This window comes from Muntiacus reevesi, chromosome 5 (genome assembly GCF_963930625.1).
Source record: "Muntiacus reevesi chromosome 5, mMunRee1.1, whole genome shotgun sequence".
Taxonomy (NCBI): domain Eukaryota; kingdom Metazoa; phylum Chordata; class Mammalia; order Artiodactyla; family Cervidae; genus Muntiacus; species Muntiacus reevesi.
In genome coordinates, this window is record NC_089253.1 from 47,027,898 (window position 1) to 47,048,085 (window position 20,188).

A 20,188-nucleotide genomic window follows, 5' to 3' on the forward strand; every position below is an offset into this window, starting at 1 on the left:
TTGTGCGTGCACGTGTGTGTGCGTGAGTGTGCGTTTCTGTGCCCCTGGCCTGGATCTGGTTGCACTGCTGTTTTCTTACACATGTTTGGCATATTTTGCTGCTGAGTTGGGGGGCAGCGGTTTGGGGGAGGCTGGGCAGTGGGGGAGGGTATGTTTATGCCAGTTGTCCACCCAGGCTACACATTCTTGTGGTTGTGTCTTTAACTTGGTAAAAATTTGGGAAATTTCTAAATAAAACAAAACAAAGGAAAAACATTTTCAAAAGGATTTCAAAATCGGTGCTGCCACTTCCCCCAGTAACCAGACCCATGGGGCCTGGGAGATGACCCTGAGTGGGGAGCACGGAGACGCAGAGCTTTCTAACAACTGAAGGGTCAGTCGTGCCGTGAAGGGGTGAGCTCCCCGTCAGGAGACATACACAAGCCGTCCTGCGATCCCCACCTTCTCTGTGACAGGGGTCCAGAACCTCAGGCTCAGGGCGGGGTTTGACGCCTCCCTGGGTGGTTTCGAGGCGGCGGGTCCCCAGCTCTCTGAGGCCAGTGGGGGCCCCGCAGGAGCGTGGTTGTGAGTCAGGCTGGTGAGGCAACGCCTGGAGCAGGAGAGAGGCTGCTGGTGGACGGACGTGCTCCCAGCGAGGGTGGCGGCCGGTTTGGGGGAGTCTTTGCTGACTGGGGAGGTGCAGGGGGCTGCTAGGCCGAGTCATGCGGTGTGGACGGGGGCCCAGCTCTTGACAGCCCCTGCCTCCCTCGTGGTGGGCCACGGCCAGGGCTAAGGTCGCTGAGAGGGGCTGGTGCGGGCAGCCACGCCCCTCCCCTGGCAGGGGCTCCGCGATCCCGCGAGCAGGCTGCAAGACCCCAGCAGGCCTGCGGGCGCCAGGGGGCAGGGCTCTGTCAGCGGGAGGCAGGGGACCCCGGGGCTGACAGTGGGGGTCAGTCTGGCTGGGGAGCGAAGGGGTTTGGGGCTACAGGGGAGCCTGGGGGCAGCGGAAGGCAGGAACGTGGGTGAGGCCAGGAGAGGTCCAGGGCGGCCTGGGGGCTTAGCGGCTGTCGGGCCCAGACCAGGGGCCCCCACAGGGCCGGGACGCTGGGGCTGCTGGAGGAGCAGGAAGGTCGGGGGCCGCCAGGCCGCCCACAGTGACTCGGCACCCACTCTGGGACACGGTGGAGTGAAAGCCCCTCGGATCTCTGCTCAATATCGCTCCTGTCGGCCCCCCAGTCCCAGGGCGGGACTGGTCCTGGGGCCCACCTGTCTGCGGGGTCAGCGTCCGTGATCGGGGCCTCATGTGCCTGCGAGGGGCTGACCTCCGCCTTCCGCACTAGGACCTTGTCCTTGGTGACCCTGCCTCCCTGGGTCAGCCTGCTGTCCCCAGGGACTCAGGGGAGCCCATGGAGACAATTCAGGGCCCTCTGGGGTCTGGGCCTTCCACTTCCCAGCCAGATCTCCTGCGTTGTTTACCTGCGAGTTCTAGCTTGTGACGGCTCCCAGTTTCATTCCGGGCTGGAGGGGCATGCTAGTGAGGAGGTGGCAGCCCCAAGGTCGCCGGGCAGGGCTGACCTGTCCCCTCCGTGCCTCTGAGCTCAGGTCCAGGCTGGCAGCCTGGAGGCCAGTCTCCGAGGGCCCTCAGGACGCCCCCTGGGCCGCGTGTCTGGGCTGGGAGCCACAGGACTCCGTGGGCCTGCGGCCAGCCTCGGCGGCCTGCTCCCACTGTTCCGGACGTCTAGGGCCCGGCCAAGTCTGGCGGCTCTTCTCTGGGCACACGCACTGCACATTCCTGTCTTTTGCCCTTTGCCCAGGCAGTACCCCCTCCCCTCACCATCGCCTGCCTGCCCTCCCACCCACCCCCACCTCCCGTGTTCGGCCTCGAGCCAGACCCCAGGGCTCTGTCACTTTAAGAGGGCGATGCCCATGGCCGTGGTTGACTGGGAGCGCCTAAGATGAGGTGCCACGTCTCACCCGGGGGTGGGACCACAGGGACCGCTTGCCGATCACTGATTGTGGCCAGGCAGGCTCTGCCCTCCGGCTGAGAGGGCCACGGCTCTCTCTCTGGGGCCCTCTGTGGTTCCCCGGCAACCTTGGCTGTAACCCAGGCCCCTGGCCGGAGCCCCGGGCCCTCACTCTTCCTCCCGCACTCCAGGTGCCCCGGTTCCCACCACCTGGGCCTCTGCCCCCCTCTGCCGGGAGCGGCAGCTCCTCCTTCCTTCCTGCTGCAGGCCCCGCACGCCTTCCATACCCAGCTCAAATGTCAGCCCCTCGGTGCCAACCACGTCTCCCTCCTCTGTGACCACGTCTGGCTCGCTGACTCGGGGACCTGATTCAGAAGCCGCTTCCCGAGGCTCCCCACCCACGGGGCCCCTTGCTGGCCAGCACTGGAGGTGGGGCTGTCACAGGTAAGGAGACCCAGGCAGGGGCGGTTAAAAAAGCCCACTCCGGAGGGGCCGGGGTGACCGGCTGTGATCAAACACCCCTCGCCACCAGCTCAGGAGGGCGCTGGACTGGAAGCCCAGAAGGTCCAAACTGCGGGCGGGCGGGCGGCGGCTCACGGGGGCGGGCTGCCAGCCACCCCCCAGCGGAGCCACAAGCGGCCACTCAGAGGGGCAGGGGCGTCGCCTCCCTGGGCAGCCAGGTGGGAGACTCCCTGGGGAGAGTCGGCGCCCGCACCCGCAGCCCGCCCCTCACCCAGACTCACCAGGAGAGCCCGTCTCTCTCATCAATGACTGTTCTCGGCTCCTGCTCGGGCTGGGCGTCTGCACTGAGGATGCGCAGGGGCAGGGCAGGCCCGGCCCCGCCCCCAGGAGCCCGGGGTGGCTGGTGAGGGCTGGAGCTGGCGGGGATGACCCACGGGAGGTGCCCGCAGCAGGCAGGTCGAGCAGCACGTGAGAGCCCGAGAAGCCCGTGGCCAGCAGGGAGCGGGGACAAGCCAGCCCCCAGGTGGGTGGGTGTCCTGGGTGGGGCCGGGGCGTCTATAAGGAGACAGTGAGTGGGGGCCGTCCAAGCCAGCCTTCCCCCCCGGGAGCTCCCTGGGGGCGACAGCCTCGCTGCCCCAGCTGGCCGATCCTGGGGACCCTGCTCCTCCTACAAGCCCAGGAGTTCCAAAGGGCTCTGGCCCCGCTTTACCAGGGCCCCTCTGCCTGCTGCCCAGGGATGCACTTGAAGGGTGGGCCAGGGAGGGGCGGGGTGATGCTTTGGGAGGTGGGGTCCGCAGGGGCAGGGTGAAGCCGTGGGAGGTGGTGGTTGTCTGGGGCTGCGGAGGTCTTGAAGGCAGAGCTGTGGACTGGCTGGGGGCCTGGCTTGAGCCGGCGGCCGGCTGGAAACAGGCCCGGGGGCCGCTGCAGAAGAAGGGCAGAGGGAGCGGGAGCCGGGTGAGCCCCGGACGGGGCCGAGCGAGGCAGCGGCTGCCGGAGTCTGCGTGCAGGCGGAGGCCCAGAGTGTGGTCCCGTGTGTGGGCCGTGAGCAGGTCTCTCCCCAGACCCCCACCCAGGAGGCTCCTGCCAGGCTGTGGCAACAAGGCCGGGGCCCACCGCGGCTCACAGCACCTGCTGCTGAGGTTGTAAAGATTGAGAAAGGCAATCCCCTGGTGGTCCAGGGGTTAGAGCTCTGCGCTCTCACTGCTGAGGGCGTGGGTTCGGTTCTTGGTTGAGGAATTAGCAGCCCATAAACGGAAGGGCATGGTCCCCGAAATAAAGTAAAATAATAACAGCTGAGTTAAATGGACAGAGAACAATGTGTTAGTTTTAGGCATACATCGAAACAGTCTGACAGGCGTATACATTGCAAAAGGGTCCCCGCGGTGAGGTTCGCTAATGGCCGTCACCCCGCAGTTACAGTTATTTTCCCCTCCATCCTCACGTAGTGGCTGCGGGAGTCTGAGGCGGGGGCGCTGTGTCCCCGCCACCGCGCGGGAGTAGAGACCGGAGGGGCCCGTGTCCTCGGGACGGGCCCGGGCCCGGCTGGACCTTGGGCCCCTCAGCTAGGAAGCAGCAGGCAGAAATGTAGGCAGAATGCGGCTGTTTCCGATTTATAAACTAAGCTCCACGCGCTCTGGTGACTGAGCTGTTTTCGGCTGGCGTGGCGGCCACAGGGTCTTCTCACCGACCCCATGAGCCAGACAGGGCTCCATTTCCAAGTGGTTCCAAGTAGTGGCATCTGCGGACGCCCGGGAGTGTGGTGGGGAGCCCAGGCGTGTGGTGGGGGCCCTTGCGGTTGGGGACACTGCCCGATTTCTGGAACCCAGCCCACCCCTGCCCGGCGAGCCCCGAGGCCTGAGGCCCTGCACGCACAGTCCCCCAGCACCCTGCGGGACCCGGTAGTCAGGACGCCGGCTGGGGTGTGAGGCCCAATCTGGGGCCCCCTGCCCATCAGCCGAGCAAAGGGCATCGCCTGCTCTTACTGTGGAGGCCCACGGGCGGCCGGGGCTGGGGTCCCTCGCTGGTTCTCGCCCACCCCCACGCCGGGAGCCCAGGACCTGCCGTCAATCGGACCCTGGTTTGTGGTCGGCAGCCATGGCTGCCCCTGTGCCCTCAGCCCCTTGTCCTCCGGCCGTCGGCGCCTTGGGTCCCTGGCCCGGGTTGTGGCTGGGGTGTGGGCAACTGCCGTCCAGGTGTGTGCTGGGGACACGGACGGCAGCAAGCAGAGGTTCGGGGGGTGCCGTCATTTCTGGGAGAGGCGGCGCGAGGCCCCCGTGTGTCCAGCCTTACCTGGCCCAGAGCCGAGAAGCCCAGGCTGGGATGCGAGGCACTTGTCAGGCGGGCGGGCTGCTCCAGGGGCTGCAGCCCAGACCCCCCGTCTCTTTGCAGGTGGCCTTCAGGGAGGGTTCTGGGGATGCTGCCCCTGGGAAGCAGCTCCGGGGGGCTGTCCTGTCCCCGGCTGCAGGTCAGTGAGCTCCCTGTGAGGTCTAGGGGAGGGTCCTTCCTGCCTCTTCCAGCTTCCGGGGGCTCCCAGCCGTACTGGGCTGTGTCTGCCTCACTCCATCTCCGTCGTCACGTGGTCTCCCCCATAGTCAGAGCTTTGCCACTCGCGATGGCGTTTCAGTTCAGTTCATTTCAGTTCAGTCGCTCAGTCGTGTCCAACTCTGCGACCCCATGAACCACAGCACACCAGGCCTCCCTGTCCATCACCAAATCCCGGAGTCCACCCAAACTCAAGTCCATTGAGTCAGTGATGCCATCCAACCATCTCATCCTCTGTCATCCCCTTCTCCTGCCTGTAATCTTTCCCAACATCAGGGTCTTTTTAAATGAGTCAGCTCTTCGCATCACGTGGCCAAAATATTGGAGTTTCAACTTCAACATCAGTCCTTCCAAAGAACACCTAGGACTGATTTCCTTTAGGATGGACTGGTTGGATCTCCTTGCAGTCCCAGGGACTCTCAAGAGTCTTCTCCAACACCACAGTTCAAAAGCATCAATTATTCGGCGCTCAGCTTTCTTTATAGTCCAACTCTCACATCCGTACATGACCACTGGAAAAACCATAGCCTTGACTAGACAGACCTTTGTTGACAAAGTAAAGTCTCTGCTTTTTAATATGCTGCCTAGGTTGGTCATAGCTTTCCTTCCAAGGAGCAAGCGTCTTTTAATTTCATGGCTGCAGTCACCCTCTGCAGGGATTAGGGATGCCAGAGAACCCTGCGGCCCCATCCCCGTCGTGGGACCACGCTGTCCCCGCCTGGCCCCTGCCCCCCGTCTCTGGGCAATCCCTCCCGTGGTGGGGTGACTCCCAGACTTGCCGTCCCCCCTCTGACTACTGGGCAGGGCTCCCCAGCCGCCTACATGTCTTCTCAGTCCTCTTTGGGACCAAGAAGCATGTCAGACGTGTCCCCCTCGTGAGCAGGATTGCCACTTCCCCACTGCGAATGCTATTCCTCCACAGCCTCCCTCGGGAAGGCCGCCAGAATTTCAGCTGCTCAGGTTCCAATCCTGGGGCCGTTGTTTGGCAGATGAAGCATTTGAGCTTCTTATTAATTTTGTCTTGCAGCTGGTTTCCGTGGTGACCCAGAGGAAGAATTATAAAACTCTCAGGGAATACGCAGCATTGGAGTATCCTATGTATTTGATCAGGAAGCAGCAAACTTTTTCTGTAAGAGGTCAGAGGGAAAGTATTTTAGGCTTTGTGGGCCCCAGGTCTCTGGGTCTGTGTTGCAAAGCCTCAGTTTCCCTCATGAAAGAAGCCAGAGGCAGCCAGTCCAGAAGGAGGGGTTGCCTGCTGATAGAAAGGAGTTTACAGAAACACGACCGTCACTCAGCCCCCAGCCGCCACTGGCTGACCCTGTAAGATGCAGGTGGCCAAAGTGGCTAAACCAGACGTTTACAGCTAACTAAATCTCACAGCGGCGCTTGGTCTGCGCACTTACGGTGGCTTGCGTGTCCGTGTTAAGTCGCTTCGGTTGTGTCTGACTCTTTGCAACCCTATGGACTATAACCTGCCAGGCTCCTCGGTCCATGGGATTCTCCAGGCAAGAAGACGAGTGGGTTGCCATTTTCTCCTTCCGGGGAGCTTCCCAACCCAGGGATCGAACCTGCAGCTCCTGCACTGCAGGCGGATTCCTTACCACCAAGGAAGCCCATGGAGGCTTCATCTGCCGCTTTTTAACGCAACACAGTAGCGTTTCAAGAGACTAAAGGATTTCCCCCACAGTTTACACAGAATAAAGGGCTTTCCACTTTGCTTAAACAATGATGAGCTTTTCAAACTGCGCCAAAGCCAGATCATGGCCAAATCGCCACATAAAAATCTAAAAATAGAGGACGACAAAGTGGATTCCATCTTCTTTCGATTGTGGTAAAATATACACAATAATGGAAAGTTTGCCATTTTAACTGTTTCTCAGTGGCATTAGTTACACTCATGCTGAAGAACCAAGGTCATCATCTGTCTCCAGAAATTCATCCGTCCTGCCAAACGGACACTCTGTCCCCATTTAACCCTCACTCCCACCCCCGCCCCAGCCCCTGGCCCCAGCATCCTCCTTCTGAATCTGCACCTGATGACCACAGCCCAGAAGCTCACCGCTGACCTTGTGGCTGCCACATCCTAGGGCTTGGGGGTCACACACCCCTCCTGGACTCTCCTCGGCGTGGCGATGGGGACCACTGCCTCCTCCTGTCCTAACACTCAGACTCCGTGTCCGCTGTCTGCTCACCAACACCCGCTGAGCCGCCTACCCCCTGCCCACTCCAGCCCAAACGCACATCCTAGCCTCACAGCTGTGGTCGGCAGCTCCGGGCCAAGCCGCTGATCCGCACCCCGCTGGCTGTGCTGAGACCCGGCCACTGGCGCCCTCGGTTGTCCCCGGGGCCCCTCCGGCCCTGAGAACTGTGCAGGGGCTCCCCTTGCCCCTCCTGGCCGCCACCATGGGCAGATCTGACCATCCTTGGGTCTCCTGCCCCCCACCAGCCACCCACGGTCCGCTCTGGGGGCTCCAGTTGTTGCTCCAGACCCCTCACAAGCTCTCAGAGCCCCCAGGATGACAGTCAGACGTAAATTTTCCCCCTTTTCTGGACGCGAGCTACAGGGGACTGATGAGCCACGCGACCTGTCCACAGAGCACGGCCGCCTCAGGCGGGCCCCTCCCCCTTTCGTCCTGAGGGTCCTGCATCCGTCCGCTGGCCCCTACTCCCCACGTGCACCCCCTCTCTGGAGGCTTCCTCTCCTCTGATTGGTCTCAAAGCCAGGCTCGGGGGAGGGAGCGCTGTGGTCCAACCCTCATCTGGGGAAGCTGGGGTGAAGCCAGTGCGCAGACTTGACCGGCACCAGCGGGGGGTTCAGGGGCCTTCCTTCTCTGAGTCTCTTCCCGCCCTCCATCTTTCCCAGCATCAGGGTCTTTTCCTATGAGTCGGTTCTTCTCATCAGGTGCCTAAAGTATTGGAGTTTCAGTTTCTGCGTCAGTCCTTCCAGTGAACACCCAGGACTGATCTCCTTTAGGATGGACTGGTTGGATCTCCTTGCAGTCCAAGGGACTCCCAAGAGTCTTCTCCAACACCACAGTTCAAAACCATCAATTATTTGGCGCTCAGCCTTCTTTATGGTTTAACTGTCACATTTGTACATGACTACTGGGAAAAGTGTCTGAAGTTGTCCATCAAAACGGGGGTGAAAGCCCTATATTCAAATATCTTTTCAGGAACTGAAAAATGCAGGTGTGGGATGTCAGCAAGGCCAGGGGAATGAGGAGGCTGGCAGGCCCCTGAAGCTGTGACATCTGCCTGGAGACAGGGACACGGGGGCATCTGACCTGAGCATGGGGGGGCCGTGAATGCTGCTCCGTGGCCCTGCTCAGCCCACTGGGGGCTGTGATGCTAGGACACGGGAGTGCCTGTCGGTGGCCTCACCCTGGAGGAAGGCGCCCAGGCAGCCAGCTTTGACCACCTGGCGGACCCCAGCCAGAGGGTACCTATCCTCTGATTCCATCTTTCTTGGACTGAAATTAGTCCTAATTCAAGTGCTCCCCCAAATAACCGAGCTGCGGGTGCCCGCAGAGCTCCGGACGGGAAGGCAGCCCAGCGCGGGGGCACGCGGGCTCTGTGGGAGGCAGCACTTGCCCTCAGGATGCTCTTCTGAATTCGGGGCCTGTTTCCAGCACCAAGCCGCCCTGTGGCTGCGGGGGGAGCCTCCGACCTGCCGGCTGTGGCTGGATTTCAGGATCCCTGTATTTGAGGGCAGTGATGCAGGTCCCAGGTGCTCAGGGCCGAGACAATCCCCCTGAGTGTGCCCTCACAGCTCTCCTAGCTGGTCTCTGCTTGATCACTCCCAGCCATGGGATGCTCACTACCTTTGCTTTCAGCACTTTCCTGCGTTGAGGGGCCATGGCTCTCGGCCAGCCCTTCTGTCTATGGAGCTGAAATCTGCTGCCCAGGGTGGTTCCCTGCCCCTCCTGTCATGGGTCCTACATCCAGAAGGGTCTCCTGTGTCTCCTGTATCCGAGCCACCCCCTAAAGGCTCAGACTCCAACCATAGGGCAGAGGCCACGGGAGATGGAGTCCCGCCCCCCCACTCACCTTCTCCTCTGTCACGTGTTGACCCCCACTGCCCAGAGCATCCAGCTTCTCTCCTGTCCTCATCCTCAGAGGCTGCTCTTGCTTCCAGCCTGGAGTTGGTGGTGGGCCCGGCTGGGCCCCGTCAGTGGGCCTGGGAGGCCTACTGGAAGGGGCTGGACCCTTTGACCCCCCAGGTCACCCCTTTCCCAGGACCTTCCCTTGGGGAGCCAGGCAGGCGGCCGCCCCAGTCCCTGGCCAAGGACACAGAGGACGCCAGGCCACAGAGCGAAGCCCCGCAGTGGGCTGGCGGCCTGGCCGTGGCCTCCTGGGACCCAGCACCCCATCAAGTCCCCCAGGCGGAAGCGGGTGGTGCCAGTAGTGGCCGGTCTGGGGTTCTCAGGACCAGGGTCTCCATCTGGACCTGAGACCACAGGGCTCCTGGCCACAGGGTGGCCCTTGCTGATGGGCCTCACATACAGAAACCTGAGCCAGAAGTGAGGTACAGGCGGGGGGCCCCAAGACATTGCCGGCCGCCCCGTGTGCCTCTGTGGAGCCAGCGGGCGGCCACAGTCAATGCCGGGCTCCCAGAGGAAACATTCAGACACACAGACACACGCAGACAGCATGCCCCAGCAGTCCTGAGCGTCCCAGGCCTGCGTCAGCACGGTGTTTGCGCTGAACCCACAGCAGACCCCGGCGGGCTGCGTCCCCTGGGGCCACACCTGGGGCATGTGGGTCGGTCCCCAGGTAGACCCCCCTTCCCCTTGGTGCACACAGCCCCGCAGGGAGGCCCCAGCCTGGACCCTCCACGCTCACTGAGGCAATGGTGGGTGGACAGGACCCTGGAGCTGGAGCCCCTTGGGTGTGAGGTGGTGGAGCGGCCTGTCTGGGGCCGAGGGCGGGACCCTCCCACCGGGCAACCTGGCGCCTAAAGAGGACGTGGCGGCTCCTTTCTGGAAGGCTCCATCCCATTTCACCCATTCCCTGTTGGGTGTGGCGGCTGGCAGCACCCAGCCTCACGGGGAGTCTGAGCACAGGGAGGCTGTTTTGCTTTCATCCCCCTCCAAAGGCACATGGACCCAGCCACGCAGTGTCTGACCTCAGGGGGCCTCGCCAGGCCCCAAACAAAGAAGGTGCTGCATCTTTATGGAAGTCAAGGAGCCCTGGGGCCTCCAGCTGACTCCAGCCCACTCAGCCATCAAAGAGCCCGGGGCTCCCGCGGGGGTGCCCTCTGCACCCACTCCAGGAGCCCTGATCCCCAGCAGCACCTTCCAGAGCAGGCAGAGGAGGCTCAGGTCTGCGGAGCCCAACAGCCACTTTTGGAAGGCGAGTCCAGCAGGGTGGTGAGCGTCTCAAGGCCGAGCCGGGAAGCGCCTTGGCCTGGGTCCGTGCGCACCTCTGCAGGCAGGGCCCGGGCGCGGGTCTGAGCTCGAGGCTGGAGGGTCCCGGCTCCCAGCCTCCATCCTGCCCCTTCCCCCAGGTGGGGTCCGCCCGGAAGGACGCGCGCTCCTGATGGGGAAGTGGCCCGGGGCTGTGCCAGGCACCTTCCAGAAGGGGCAGCGGGGCCCACGCTGCTCCGCGTGTGTCCAGACCTGCCCTCAGGGTGAGGCCCCCTGAGCCTCCAGCGGGCCCGCCTTGTCCCAGACGGAGGCTCTGAGACCTGGAGACCAATAGGGCTTGGGGTGGACCAGGGCCGGCTCACAGAGCATCCAGCTGGGAAGTCCGCGGCAACGCGCGGGGAGATCTGGGAGCCCCAAGTGAGGACAGCACCCCAGGAGCGCCAGGGCGTCCAGGACGCGGGGCACGGGCCTGTGCGAGACCCGCCCTACTCTCCCCAGCCTGGTCAGTGGGAGCAGGAGGGAGGGTGGAGGCCAAGGCAGGGAGGCACAGCCCGCGCTCGTTTAGTTCACTCATCCCTCTGTCACTCCCTCAGTCACTCACTGAGTCACTCATCCATTTGCTTGCTCACTCATTAACACGCTCATTCACTCAGTTCTTCAGTCACACATTCGCTCACTCACTCACTCACTCACTCATTCGTTCACTCACTCATTCATTCTGTCATTCATTCACTCACTCCATCACTCAGTCACTCCCTCATTCACTCATTCAGTCATTCATTGAGTCACTCATTCATTTGCTTGCTCACTCATTAACATGCTCATTCACTCATTCACTCTTTCATTCACTCAGTCACTCATTCCTTCAGTCACATATTCCTTTACTCATTCATTCACTCACTCACTCATTCATTCACTCATTCACTCACTCTTTCATTAACTCACTGATTCACTCAGTCATTCATTGGGTAACTCATTCACTCACTCATTGACTCATTATTCATTCAATCACTCATTCATTCAGTCGCTCATTCATTCAGTCACTCATTCACTCACTCACTCACTCACACACTCACTCACTCACTCACCCTGTACTCAGCCTCAGTGGACACCAGACACTGTTCCAGATGCTGAGATAGAGCTGTGATCAAAACAAACTCCTCCTGTGAGGAGCTTGCATTCCAGGAGTGGAACCGTGGGACCCCCACCTACACTCAACGCCTGGATTGTGGCGGGTGTGGCTGTGGGGATGGGGCTTCCCCTCCATCCTGGAGGGGCAGACTTGCCTCCAGCCGCACCCAAGGAACAGAGGGGGACGCCCTCACCAGCTCCACGCCCCGCTCAGCGCCTCACTGACCGTTCCTGAGGCCCCCCTGTGCACCACCCCCCGGGCGGGCACACACAGGAAGGGGAGATGGGCTCAGGATGAATGAGACGGATCAAAGGCACAGATAAGGCCACGCAGAGCAGGGTCTGGAAGCATTTAGGGCCTGGGGAGGAGGGGCTGCCGCCCTGGGAGCTCCATCTCCAGGCCAGCCTCAGCTGACTGCGCCCGGCCCCCGCCACCGGCACACAGGAGCCACACCGGGGTCGCGGGGTGAGGGGTCCAAAACCTGCCGTCCAGCTCTGTAGCCAGGTCAAACCCCCACAAGCCCTGGGGGAGCCCCTACCCCCTGAGCCTCAGTTTCCCCCCTGTCGATGGGTGCCTTGCCCCCACCAGATCCCCGCTGGGTTAGGGGCTCCCTCGGAAGCTCTGTGGACGGATGGGGCAGCCTGGGAAGGGCGTGGGTGGGAGGATGGGAGATGGAAGCGTGTCGGGGGCCTGGGGCAGGGGCCCAACCTCCCTGGCTCAGCCCCTGGGGCACTTCTGTCCTGGGCATCCTCTGGGCAGCGCTGGGGTGCCCGCCTCCTGCAGACAGCCACCCCTCGGGCCGCCTCTCCTGAGCTGCAGACTCACCTGCGTATCCGCTCCACATGCCCTGGAGCTGGAACCGCGGCTGCCCTCACTCGCACCTGGGGCAGCGCCATCCAGTCACCCCAGCTGGGATCTGGGGTCCCCCTTCATGCCCTCTCCCTGGGGCTCAGGTCGAATTGGTCTCGGATCTCATCGAGCCCGCCCTCCTGATAATTCCTCACCTGTGTCTCCTCTCCGCTGGAAGCCCCTGCCCACGGCCTGCCCACGGGCTGCTGTGCCCTCTGGCTCCTTTCCCCCACCCCCAGACACGCCTGCACATTGCACGATCCACTGTCTCGGCCCCTCGGAGGCTCTCTCCCTCCTTGCCTCTCGCGCCTGGACCACTGTGCGGGCTCCTGACTGTGCTCCCCAGAGATCTCCCGGGGCCAGGCTAAGAGGCAAAGTTCTGCCCGTGGGCCAGCCTGGCTGCCCGGCTCGGAAATCACGCCAGCCGCCCCAGCACAGCCCAGCGGCTTGATCCGCCCAGTGCCCAGTACCTACTTCAGGCCGCCATCATCTTTCTCTCCAGCGACTCCAACCCACTCCGGGTCAGCATCCTCTATGCCCCTTCTGGTCTGGGCTTCCTAGATCCACACCCTCCATGTGGCCCCCAGGTTCCTGCCCGATGGACCCTGCCAGCCCCTCCAGGGTGCAGACACTCACATCCAGGACAGTGGGAGCCGCGGAGAGCTTTCACCCGTGGCCGAAGAGCCGCCACGTCTTCCCCGGGCCAGGGGCTGGGTGTGGGGGCGGGACCTCCCGCGGTCTCAATGCCCTGAGCACCCAGATCCCTCTGAGTGGATCTGAGCCTCAAACTGCTGCTTTCTGCCCCACCCCACCCGCCCCCCTGTCCTCATCCTCCTCTAGGTGCAGTCCCCCGGGTCTCCAGGGGCCTGGCGGCCAACGCTGGCGCTGGCACCTCCCTGCCGCCCCCCTCAGCCTTCTCACTGACTCCATCCTCACCCCCAGATGTGTCGAGCCCCCTGCACTTGGCCAGAACCTCTTCCTGTCCTCCCTGGTGGACGTCGCCCATCCTCAGAGTGCCAGGCCTCCCAAAGCGGCCCACTCCCCGCTCCAGCCTTCAGCCCTGAACCTGACCCAGCACGTGGCCAGGGGACGTCCCGGGGGACAGCCCACGAGCAGCTCGGTTTCCACCCGTCAGAATGAGGGGCTCCCTCTCTTCCTCGGGACGATGGAAGGGGGCTGAGTGATCCGCAGGAGGAGCCTGGGTCCCGGAGTCCCACCTGGAGGCCCCTCTGAACACCCAACTGAGCGGTTATGCGAGCTGGAGGAAGAACATGGGCTGTAGGAGAGGGCAGCTGGCTCCCCTGAAGGATGTCCCCCTCTGGGGCCTCACCGATGACTTGGTGCAGGGCTGACCAAGCACTGAAGGCCCCGCAGGCCGGGGCGGGCTGATCCGCGGTAACCGTGATGGGTGCAGTCACTTCTGTGGCCCTCAGGCCTGGGAGGCTGTCAGTATTGTCAGCTGCACAAGGTCTTCATTTTTTCTTCCTAAGTCTATTTTTCTTGTGTTTTATAAAGAGGCTGAGGTTTGTTTATTTTTTTTTCATGCTATGAAAATCATGTATCTTTGCAGAAGGCACCTTGGATGGTGGAGAAGAAAATTGGAGATGAAATATCACTCAGAGCACGGAGGTGAGTGAGGCCTCCCACCAATGCCATCTCGGCCCTGTCTCATCACTCAAGCGGTGGTTCTGGCATTTGAAACAGGGTGAGAAGGGGTCTGACGGCAGGCGGACAACGGTACTCGGGGTTGTGATTAAGTTACTCAATGGAAGGACCGTGAAAACTCGAGGGCAACGCATGCACACCAGGGACCCGAGCAGGAAAGCCAGTCTCTTGTGCCTCCCAGGGAGAGGTGAGCTCCAGGGTGACCATCAGGTGTCCAAGCCTCTGGTACGGGGCCGCCGCCACCGCCCTGCTTGGGAAAAGCTGGGGCCCCGACGGTGGAGCCGGTGTGGCTGGCTGGATGCCCTCGGGAGGCTGAGCTCCAGCCTGAGCCGGGCGGGCACTCTGAGCCTGCGTTGGAGCGGCCGCCCTCCCTGTGAGGAGCTGGGGTCCTTTCCTGGCCTCCAAGCCTGGCATCACCGCATGGCCGAGCCTGCAACGTGCAAGGCCTTACCAGAGGGGAGGGAGGGACAGACAGGGGCAGACCCTGAGTGTCTGCAGTGGGGGCTGACGACCACGCGTGTGAGGCTTGGGGAGTGCCGGCGGGACGTGCACGTCCAACGCAGCCTGGAGCTTTCCGTTTCCGAAAAATCAGTTTCTGGTGCTGCGTCCATTTCTGGTGTATAGCAAAGCGATTTAGGTAAATATATTCTTTCTGTTTTCTTTTCCACCGTAGGTTATCACGAGATATTGAATATAGCTCACTGTGCTGTCCAGCAGGTGCCTGACGTTTCTGTGTTTATACGCAGGAGCGTGTGTCTGCTGATCCCAAGCTCCTAGTGTATCCTGCACGCCTCCTTTCCCCCTTGGCAGCCGCAATTTTTGTTTCTATGTCTGTGAGTCTGTTTCTGTTTGTATCATTTTCTAGATTCTTAGACTAGATATCTAGTCTAACTGATATCATAGACGATTTGTCTTTCTCTGTCTGACTTACTTCCTTAGTATGATAACCCCAAGGCGCATCCATGTTGCTACAAATGCCATTGCTTTATCTTTCACAGCTGAGTAAGATTCCACTGTGTGTGTGTGTGCGTGTGTGTGTGCACGTGTGTGTGTGTGTGTGAATCGCTCAGTTGTGTGTGACTCTTTGAGACCGCATGGACTCAGCCCGCCAGGCTCCTCTGTCCACGGAACTCTCCAGGCAAGAACACTGGTGTGGGTTGCCATTCTCTTCTCCAGCGGATCTTCCCGGCCCAGGACCAAACCCAGCTCTCCCGCGTCACAGGCAGATTCTTTGCCATCTGAGCCAATGTGGAATGATAGATACATATTTACATACATCACACCTTCTTTATTCATCCACCTGTCAGGGGACGTCTGGGTTGTTTCCGGGTCTTGACTGCTGTAAACAGTGCTTCTGTGAACACAGGGATGCTTGTACTTTTCCGAATTATGGTTTTGTCCAGATATTTACCCAGGAGCGGGACTGCTGGATCGTTGTTATTGCTCTTCAGTCTCTAGATCCTGTCCAGCTCTCTGTGACCCCATAGACTGCAGCAGGCCAGGCTTCCCTGTCCTTCACCATCTCCCGAAGCTTGCTCAAACTCATATCCATCGAGCTGGTGATGCTATCTAACTATCTCATCCTCTGCACCCCCTTCTCTTGCCTTCAATCTTTCCCAGCATCAAGGTCTTTTCCTATGAGCTGGCTCTTCACATCAGGTGGCCCAAGTATTGGAGTTTAAGCTTCAGCAACAGTGCTTCTAATGAATATTCAGGACTGATTTCCTTTAGGATGGACTGGTTTGGTCTCCTTGCAGTCCGAGGGACTTCAAGAGTCTTCTCCAGCATCATGATTCAAAAGCATCGATTCTGTGTGCTTGGCCTGCTTTATGGACCAGCTTTCACATTCCCACATAAATTATGGAGAAACCATAATTTTGACTATATAGATCTTTGTGGGCAAAATGGTATCTCTGCTTTTTAATATGCTTTCTAAGTTTTTCTTAGCTTTTCTTCCAAGGAGCAAGTGTCTTTTAATTTCAGGACAGTGCTCACTGTCCACAGTGGTTTTGGAGCCCAAGAAAGCACAGTTCCTCCCTAACCTTCCTCACTGGGCTTTTCAGAGTGCCCTCATAGTCCACTTGTTGGGATTACTAACTGTCAAGCACTCAATGTCAATTATAAATCCAGAGACCGTGAAAAGGACCACGGAGTGGGTCTGTGAGCCCAGTAGACCAGTGTAGCTGGAAGTTGACCTGACTGTTTATTTCTTGACCTCGTGGGTCTCCTCGTTAACAGGGACCCATGGCAGCTCTTCAAGATCAGGGTATTGGTGATCTGTATTTAACACCCCACAAGTGTGGGGTCCGCTCTCCTGAGCACACAGCTACTTGAGAGAATGGCCGTGGTTACTTTGGGGGAACAGTCGAGGGGCCCCAACGGTAGTACTTACCATGATGTGCGGGACCTTCCCCTCTCCCAAGAGCAGGTTCTGGGTCTGAAAACAAACGCAAATGCAGCTGCGGGGCCATGGCTGGGCTCTGCAGGGGGGCCGTCATGCCTTCAGCCTCTTTCGTGTCCATCCCTTCCGAGAGCAGCTCCACTGAGGTACAGGCAACCTGTGGGCATTTGCAGCTCACAGCCTGATAGATTTCAACACGTGTCAAACTCACCCACACGTATGTAAACCGCAGCCACGGCTGGGAGGCACCCGCACCCATGGATCCCAAGGCGTCCTCGCGCCCCTCCCCCACTGCCCCACTGCAAACGCTCGCTGTCGCGTTTTCCAGAGCTTTCTGCCCTGGGAACCAGTCAGGGAGTCCTCCTGCTTCCTTGGCTTCTTGCATTCCGCACTGTCCCTGCCATCCGGGGCTGCCCTGCTGGCTCAGCCGGTAAAGAATCTGCCTGCAATGCGGGAGGCCTGGGTTCCATCCCTGGGTTGGGAGGATCCCCTGGAGAAGAGAAAGGCTCCCCAGTCCGCTATTTTGGCCTGGAGAATTCTGTGGATTGTGTAGTCTATGGGGTTGCAAAGAGTCGGATACGACTGAGCGGCTTTTGCTACTACCCCTACCGCCTTCCTTGGTTCACCCCTTCTCACCGCCTAGTGGAATTTCTCACATAGAGTTACCCCTGTTTGCTTTTACCTGTTTTTCTGCTGATGGACATTTGCTTCCAGTTTGGGATTTTTCCAAATAAAGGTATCATGAACATCCACTTACAAGTCTTCGTGTGGACATGCTTTTTTCCTCTTGGATAAATACTGATGTGGGGAGTGGTTGTGGTGTATATATGGGAGGGGGAGTGGTTGGGGCATGTATATGGTAGATGTATATTTGACTTTTCACGAAACTGCCCTTTGGTGCTTCCCTGGTGGGAGAGTGGAAAAGAAGCCACCTCCCAAAGCAGGGGATGTGGTTCGATCTCTGGTCCAGAAAGACCCCACACGCCAGGGCAACTGGGCCTGTGCACCGCGGCGACGGAAGCCTGCACGTCCCAGGGCCTGAACCCAAACTCATGGGCCTCTGCGGCACCCCTCCTGACGCCCAAGCGCCCCCGAGCCAGCAGGTGGCAACCACCGAGCCCACGTGCTGCAGCTGCTGCAGCCCCCGCGCCTAGAGCTCGTGCTCTGCAACAAGAGAGGCCACCGCAAGCTGTGCACGCAACTCCAGGGCGGCCCCCGCTCCCCGCAACTAGAGGAGAGAGCCGCGTGCGGCAGTGAAGACCCCGCCCAGCCGAAAGTAAATGGACACACACAGCGCTGTGGGCGTGTCGATCTCAGGCAAAGGTTTAAGAAATTTGTTTTTAAAAAAAAGGCGCTGCACCTTGGAATGTAAGTTGATGCAGCCGCTGTGGAGAACAATGTGAAAGCTCCTCAGAAAACTAACAGTAGAGTCACCACGTGACCCAGCAATCCCACTCCTGGGCGTGTATCCAGAGAAAACTCTAGTTCGAAAGACACAAGCACCCCAACAGCAGTCCTATTTACAACAGCCAAAACACGGAAGCCGCCCAAGCGTTGGTCAGCGGAAGACGGGTAAAGCAGATGCAGTGCACTTATACAAGAGAATATTACTCAGCCATAAAAAGTAAAGAAGCAACGCCATTTACAACAACGTGGCAGGACCTAGAGATGATCAGACTAAGTGAAGTAAGTCAGACAAAGGACAAGCAGGGACATCACCTGTATGTGGAACCCAAAATATGGCAGAAAAGAACCTCTCCGTGAAACAGAGTCAGAAACGCAGATCTGAGGCTACCAAGGGGAGGGGCACGGGGCATGAATCCCAGGTGGCGCTGGAAATAAAGAACCCGCCAGCCAACACAGGAGACATAACGAGACGTGGGTTCAATCCCTGGGTTGGCAAGATCCCCTGGAGAAGGAAATGGCAACCCAATCCAGTATTCTTGCCTGGAGAATCCCATGGGCACAGGAGCCTGGCGGGTGCAGTCCATGGGGTCACAGAGTCAGACACGGGTTGAGCAGCTAAATGACCAACAGCAGCAGAGATGGTGTAACTGATCACTAACCGCCTGTGAGCGATCGCGCCGGGAAGGATCAGCAGGAGGGCATGACACAAGCCCTGTGGGACTCAAGGTCTGACCCCGGAGCGGCTTCTAGGGGCCCTGTGGTTGGGGACACGTGTGGACCCTTCAGAACGCACGTGACTTCCCCTGTGAAGTCGGTCTCACGGGGCCTGGCGGGGCTTGGCTCTGCAGACAGCACAGCCTCCACCAGGGGTTTCCGTGGCCGTGTCCAGGGCGGCGTGGAAGCCCCAGCGGGGAGCAGCGTGGCCTGGAGCGGGAGACGGCCCTGCACGCCCTGATGCGGACGCGGCACCTGCCGGACAGGAGCTGAATGTTCTGCCCACGGCTCAGCTAGAGGGGCTCCTTGGTGAGTATCAAAGGCCATCGTCGGGAAGTGCGCCGGTCCCTGAACCGAGGGCTAGAAGCAGGGGCCCACTGCCCCTCGCCACCCCGCCCACAGCCTGCCCAGGGCTGGGGCTCTGTCCCCCACTCTGGCCTGGGGCATGAACGACAGGGCCCGGCTGACCCGGGGCCTCAGTGTCCTGATGTCCAGCGAGCAGTCGGCCAGCGGGGAAGCCCTGCTCAGCGGGAGGAGACAGGGCTGCCGCCCAGCACGCCCTTGGCAGGACGCGTGCAGGGCTCGGGTGAGCAAGGGTGCCTACTGGTCCTCCCGGCCCACGGGGAACCATGAAGGGACAGGGTCGGCAGCCCCGGCCTCAGAAGGGTGTGCTCCGGGGCTCGGACCGCCCAGGCGAGGGGTGGAGGCAACTTAGGGCAGGGGGTGGTCTCAGTTCGGGGCTGCTGCAGCTGAAGGTCACACAGAGGGCAGCCTAAATAGACGGGATTTATTTCTCACAAAACTGGAGGCCACGAGTCCAAGGCTGGCGTGGGGAGACTGGTCAGGGTCCCCTTTCCAGTTCACAGATGGCACCTTCTAGCTGAGCCCTCTCTCGTCGGGGGGAGAGGGGGCTCGGTGGGGCCCTTTCTCAGGGGCTCTCATCCCATTACGGGGGCTCCTGGTGCAGGTGAGAGGCCCTGAACCGCTCTCCCTCGGACGGAGGCTTTTGGAGGAGCAGGGAGAGCTAAGTTCAGCAGTGGAGGGAGGGCAGAGATGGGCTGGGGTCGGGCCACAGGGATGCCGGAGGTCCAGACCACGGGCTGGTGGATGGGAGTCCGGGGAGGCGCTGGAGTCAGGAAAGGAAGGAACGGAAGAGCCTTCCAGGAGAGAGGGGACAGAGGCGGGCCCAGAGGGGCGTGAACATGGAGGAGGGTGTGGGGCATCGATAATGGAGAATGGAGGTGGGGAACAGAGCGTCCATAACGGAGAATGGGGGTGGGGAACAGAGCGTCAAGAATGGAGTATGGAGTGTGGAGAACAGGAAGTGAAGCGTGAAGCAATAATCGTGGAGGATGGAATACAGAGTGTGGGGGTAAGGAGTGTAGAGCGCTAGTGGAGTATGGAGTACGGGGAATAAGGAACGGAGAATGAAATATTAAGAATGGAGTATGGATTGCAGAGCTCTATAGACAGAGATGGAGAGTGCAGGCTTGAATGGAATACGGAGCATGAAGAAGAGGGGATCGAGAATGGAGTGTTAATACTGGGGTGCAGAGAGTGCAGTGCAGAGCGCTAGTGGTGGAGCGTGAAGCACCGGGGATGCAGAACCGAAGGGAGGAGCATGTGGAGAATGAGGGATGGAGCAGGGACTGTTAATCATGGAGCACGGAGAGTGGAGCGCCCATCGTGGACTTGGGCACGGAGCAGG

At 60.4% G+C, this 20,188-nt stretch overlaps 1 long non-coding RNA gene across 1 annotated transcript; it reads left to right on the forward strand.

Moving 5' to 3' along the window:
• The first annotated feature begins 2,006 nt into the window (after positions 1-2,006).
• LOC136168898 (uncharacterized) lies at positions 2,007-17,109 on the forward strand. The gene is made up of 3 exons (XR_010663353.1): positions 2,007-2,387; positions 13,864-14,145; positions 14,632-17,109. It is a non-coding gene; the product is annotated as an uncharacterized lncRNA (long non-coding RNA).
• Positions 17,110-20,188: the final 3,079 nt, after the last annotated feature.